We start from the raw sequence: 6000 nt of genomic DNA, 5'->3' as shown, positions 1-6000 counted from the left end.
CAAGAGGGGGGACTGCAAATCAGACTTGGAAGACATTTTGTTGCGATGGCATGGAGACTTCATTTCTGTTGCTGAGATATGTATCTCTTATTTTTCTTAAAAAAAAAAAAAAGAAAAAAAAAAAGAAAAGAACTCTTCCTTCTATGGGCTGATGAGTAAGAAACTTTTCAGACACCTAAAATGAGTAATGTGAAAAATTTTGGAGTCCAAAGCAAAGTTTGTGTGACCTCGGAAAGGGAGCAGGAGGGGAGAGAGAGAACGAGTCTTTAAGGGAATGACAAGAATCTAAAAATATTGATTTCAATTTGCCATGGGAGGGAGCAGGAGAAACAAGCCATTGGAACAAGTTCTTGAAGCATCCCACTAGCTGGAATGTCAAGCAGCAGAGTGAAAACAAACATTTCTATAAGGTTTGCCTTCCCGGGAAAGATTAAGTCCAGTCCCTCTTGCCTTGCATGCTGTCTCTGGCAGTATCTGGTCCTGCTTGAAATAGCGAAGAAGGGAGGACTTTCAAGGCACTGATCTAGAACTGGTGGTTTGGGGAAAAAGGGGAAAAACTATTGAGGATGTCTTCCTTTGGGAGGGGGAGTACAGGCTTCAGCAGCATCCAGCTTGTACCCTTATGAAGGGCTGTGCTCAGCCTCTGGGGCTGGAGAGAGAAGAGGGAACAGCTGTGCTCTGTGCAGGAACCCAAGGCAGCGGCTTGACTTCATCACAGCTCTTCAGGGGGTGCCTGCATCAGGCAGCCCTCCACCTTTACTCAGAAGTCCTCAATGCATATTTCATGAGGCATCCTGAGCCTACCTGATTCAATTCTGTGTTTTGTGTGATTTCTGTCCAATCACTGTCTCAGAAATATTGCTCCTGGTTTTGGAGCCCCAGTAAACCCTGCCTTACACAGCTCACCTTTCCCTTGAGAGGGAAGGGTACAGTGTGCACACGTGTCTCCAACTGGCCAGGCAAGAAGGAAGCTTTGATATTTAACTTGACTTTTTCCTCTTTAATAAAGAGTCTAAGCAAAATCACAGTCCCTGTAGCTTTGTGTCTTTGAGAATGATGGAGTGACTGAAATAAAATGATAAAATTGAAATCTGGAAATGGAAACGGCTTAAAATCAATGCATCCGAAGGTGAGTGGGCTATTAACATAAGATGAACTTTCTTGTGACCTATATTCACGCAAAGATTGACACCTATACAGGATCAAAGGAGCTTATGAAAGGCTAGAGTACAGGAGAGGAAATTGAAAATGTGTAGGTTGTCGATCTCAAGAGTGGCTTTTATTAGTTATTGTACATAATAACTATTGTGTCAGAAATGAAAGGGATTAACTCTTACCCAAGGTACTGCACCTGAGCAAATATTGTCTTGCCTGGGTGATATTTGTGCCAATACAAAGAAGACCTGGTATGAGGCTATGTACTGCTTAAGTCTCACTTCAGTCTTCAAAATGAGGATTATGCAGGATTTTAGTGGTACAAAAACATGAGGACAAATTTCAACCCTTACATTACTGCAGTGTGTGTCCCTGGGGCTTCTAGAGTAATGTGGAGTCTCACCAGAACACATCAAAGCAGTTGGAAAGTATTTTCTCTGCAGACAGACCACTTTCCAGATATGAGAGTTTCTCATGTCACTGAAGAGAAGCTCTTGAAGGACTATTAGAGAGAAACTAACTGGGTAAGTGGGTTTTAATGGCTGAATGTTTTATTCTCTGCTGTATTTTCCAATGGCTCAAGCGCTTTGGTCTCAGTGAGCAAACAGGGGAATGTTTTGCTGTGGTCAGTAGGTTTTTCTGAGAAATACTGTAAATATGGGACTGGATTTGACAGTTTGTTTTTGGAAGTGTGAATAGAAAACAGTCAAAATTTCAGAATAAAAGCAACAAATATTTTAAGGCCAGAGGAAGAAAATTCTAAGTCCGGAGGACAAAGGAAATATTTTTCATGCTGAATCCTTCTGACTAGGTCTGCTTTCAGCAGATGATACCCACCTTTCAATCGCACTCTTGCATCTGTACAGTTTGCACACCTCTTGCTAAATATTTTCCTGTGTGTGGAAGAATGGTGAAATGGTTTCACAAGAACACAGCCCATTTACTGACAGCCGTTCCCATATTTAATTGTCTGTCTTCAGTGATAAGGCGTGCCTGTGTAATCAGGACTGTAACCACCAGAGGGGACAGGAGTAGGATATAATCTTGTACACACAGTATTTTCAGAAAAGACTTTCTTAGTTCTTTGGGGGATTCCCATATTTATTATGGCTGCCCTTCTTCCTGCCACAACATAGGCTGAAGGGAAAAGAAATGGGGAACCTGATGGTGTCTTTCTGTAAAGCTGCCCCTCCTGTGTTGCCTGTTTTCAGGGATATCTTGTAGAGATGCCTGTGTTTTTTCCGTGTATGTTCCAAGACATGCAGAGTACTATGGGGTGTGAGCGTCTTGGGGATATTTTCATATAAAACTGTTCCTTCTGAGAGGATGTTTGAAACTGCTTAAAAATGCAGTGTTTCTGAGGGGCTTGTGTCACCTGCGACCTTCACTATAGTTTCTATGTCATAAAAATACTTTTCTGCCCTATAAAGCTAATATTGAGCATCGAGCCTTTGCTGTATGGCTGACTTACCAGAGTTGCTGCTTAGTCTGAAGGATCATTTTGCACCATTTCCCCCCCGTTTTTTTTCTTAAATGCTTGGCAGCCCAAATGTACTCTGATGTGACTTCATTAGATTCATTTGTCCTGCACTCCCCTCCTCCCCTTTCAATTTGATCTTGCACATATAACTGTAAACAGTATATTTTTATAACTTGCATTGGTATAGTGGTTGTGTTCTGATTTGAGACAAGGAAGTACAAAATGGAATATAATGCTTTGTAAGTAAGTAGATTCAGTTCTAAGTAACGTGAAGGTAACTATTGATCTGAGGAAGCCAGGTCAATGCTGGTGTAGGTAAAATGATCATAGATCTTTCCCCAGTGACATGTTTGGTTCCCTACTTTCCTGTCAGTCCACAGTAGAGCACCAGAGCAAAGATTGTTCCTCCTGGTGAAATGGTATCTAATTTACTAGATTTAAATAGTACTGCAATCAGCATGTTTATAGCTAGAGGTAATTATATTGAGTTTGTTGGCTGATAAATTGATCTCGGCTACTGCTGTGTGTCTGTGGATGTTGTGTTTCTTCTGTTGCTGTGACCAGTATCTAGTGATCACAGCTAGATTACAACTGCTTTTGCTGGCCTTTACTGGCAAAACCTTGGGCTTGTATCTTGCTCTTTTGATTAGCTGATAATCCATAACAACAGTATTTTCAAGTGAGAAAGAACAGAACTGCTTTGCATGCCAAAAGCCCTGTGTGCTTCTCTGACATATGAGGAGGCCATAGAGTGTTGATGGGCTCCTCTATCCTTCAGCTAATGTATCCCTAATGTAAGAACACTGCAAAGCAGTTTGTTGTCCTCACAGGATCCCTGTGAGGTTGGCAGTACTGCTGTCACCATTTTGCATGAGGGAATTTTTGGCAAAACAGAATGAAATGACATAACCAGCATTCCTCTAACATATATCAGATGGTGATGTATAGAATGTGGGAATTCTGCGTTGCAGCACATGATACCTCATTCCCAAGGCTTTGCATTTTTCTTGATTTCTGTCCTAGTCAGAATTGCTTTGTCATCTGCTCCAAATTAATTTCTGTAGGTTTTCTCTAATTTCCCAAATAAAAATATTGGAATGCTTTTGGGTCATGTTTACAATGTACATGGAGGTGGAGAGAAGTTTTGGAGGAGTCTGATCACGGATGTTAAAGCTTGCACATGCGTGGCTGTGACTGAGCTGTGAGTAAGCACAGACCAGGCAAGAACCTTTGTGTGCTAGGTGTGTATCTAGGGAGTCTTTCCTTTCCACGGTTAACAAGTTCTGGAGAGCAGAATGGTTTTCCCTTGGTGTGTTTTTAGACATCAAGGCAAAAGTAGAAGAATATCCAGTTTTTATTATTTGGAGGAAAAAAATGCATTTAGATTTTTGCTTTGTCCAACTTGCTCACACTTTGAAGAGGAGAAGGGGAAAGTGGGAGAAAAAAACAGGGGAGACAGAGAGAGAGCGTCAAAAGTTTTTCCGTCTTATTTCTAGAAAAAACGTCACTAGTGAGCTTACTAGTATGGCATTTTCAGTGGAAATACAGTATTTCTGCTGGACAAAATGCAAGAATGTTTTATCTCATGGAATTTCCCACTCAGGAATGGAACAGTTCTTCATACTGCCACGGCTGCCTCAGCTCCTAATATGGATTTAGCAAGTAGCTCAAAAATACCCATCAGGACCCAAAGACGTAGTTGCTATGGTGGTTTTTGAAAACCTTAAAGGGGCATACCCAAAAATGTCAGGAAAACAGTTTGCTATAAAAATTGTTGGTTGCAAAATAGGAAAGATCTTACATTTTGCACTGAGTTATTAGCCATTTGTTTTGATTTCTGTCACAGCAAGTTCTGCCTTGAATATGCTGTGAAATTTGTTTTGTTTTGGTTTTGTGTGCACTGAGCCCAAGAAAAGCCTTCTGTGAGAGTGTCAGTGCCATTTTGCTCTAAGAGATTGTAGCTTTCAGCTTGATGCTGTCTTGTAATGACACTACTCTTGCTCATCCTTGTTTTGATGTTCTTTTGATGTAAAATGCATTTTCTGAATGAATAGGTTTGCTCCCTGTTTATAATTCAAATTGCTAAAGCCTGTTTTCATTGACTTCTTAATTATGCAGCATTTAAATCCAGAGTTCATTTTCTTTCAAAAGAATCCTCGGAGGGCTATTAAATACCAAGATAGTACTTTTGGTTCAGGAAGTCCTTGAATCACAAAGTGCTGCAGGAGAGTGTACTGAGGAAGTAATACTGCAAGCTTACCCTGATCTTATATTTTTTCCTGAGTTTGTACCATTGGTTAGTGCTGCAGGCATGATGGATCTGTGGTCTCACCTGGTACAGCTCTTTTACAAACAAAATGTATATATGTCTTAATTCCTCATGTCTTTTTTTGGATGTCGTTTACCACATTTCTTATCCTGCAACTGGAAGTCACTTATGGAAAGGTAAGCATATTTTAGGGTAATATCCTAGCAGAAGTCCCAGAGTATATCTGTGTTGGTAGCCTGGACAGGGCCAGGAGCTGTGGCATGTTGTGACCTGTGGTGTTTAACTGTTAGCACGTTCCCTTGCCTGGTTTTCTCTGCACCAGGCAGCAGTCTCTGCAGTGGTGTCAGGATATGGGTTAAGGCATCAGCATGAGCCAGGGACTACTCCAAGCCGGCAGATATGGATGAGGACTCCTCTTTGGAGAGTGAGCAGAAGGACAGAGTTTAGCCATATGGACATCGGATTTGCCATAAAACTTGTGCTCAGGGGCAGGAAATTGGCCCTGGACTGCTTTATTTTCTATTCCAAGGCAGGCCTGTTGATTTCTGCGCCGTGGTGCCAGGCCCTAAGACAGAATGCATTTACAGCTCTCTGTATACAGGACATAATTTTAATGCTTGGCTCCCACTGCAAAATATGTCACAGCAAACTTCAAGAGGATTGTTTATGTCCCCAGAACCTTAAGCTGGAATAATGACTCTAATTTATTTATGCACATTTTGACAGCTTGTTATTTTTTATTCCGTAAAGCTAAATGTGGTCGCAACACTTTGGAGTTATTGCTACTGTGTAATGATACCAGGGAGAGATAGGGATTTTTGTGTCTGAGCACAGAAGATCTTTTCCACCCTGTAAAGATTTAAAGCCACTGTCCTTGTGTTTGCGTATCTGTTTGAGAAAGGACAGTGGAGCTGAGGGGTGATGTGGCCTAGCTGCATAACTGAATAAGAACAGATCACCTCTACGTCAAAAGTGAATCATACAATCATGGTAGAATCGTTGAATGGTTTGGGTTGGAAGAGATTTTATCACCTAGTTCCACCCCCACTGCCATGGCCAGGGACAACTTCCTCTAAACCAGTTTGCTCAAAGCCGT

The sequence above is a fragment of the Lathamus discolor genome, chromosome 5, assembly GCF_037157495.1.
Source record: "Lathamus discolor isolate bLatDis1 chromosome 5, bLatDis1.hap1, whole genome shotgun sequence".
NCBI lineage: Eukaryota > Metazoa > Chordata > Aves > Psittaciformes > Psittacidae > Lathamus > Lathamus discolor.
Note: the sequence above shows the minus strand (reverse complement) of the source record.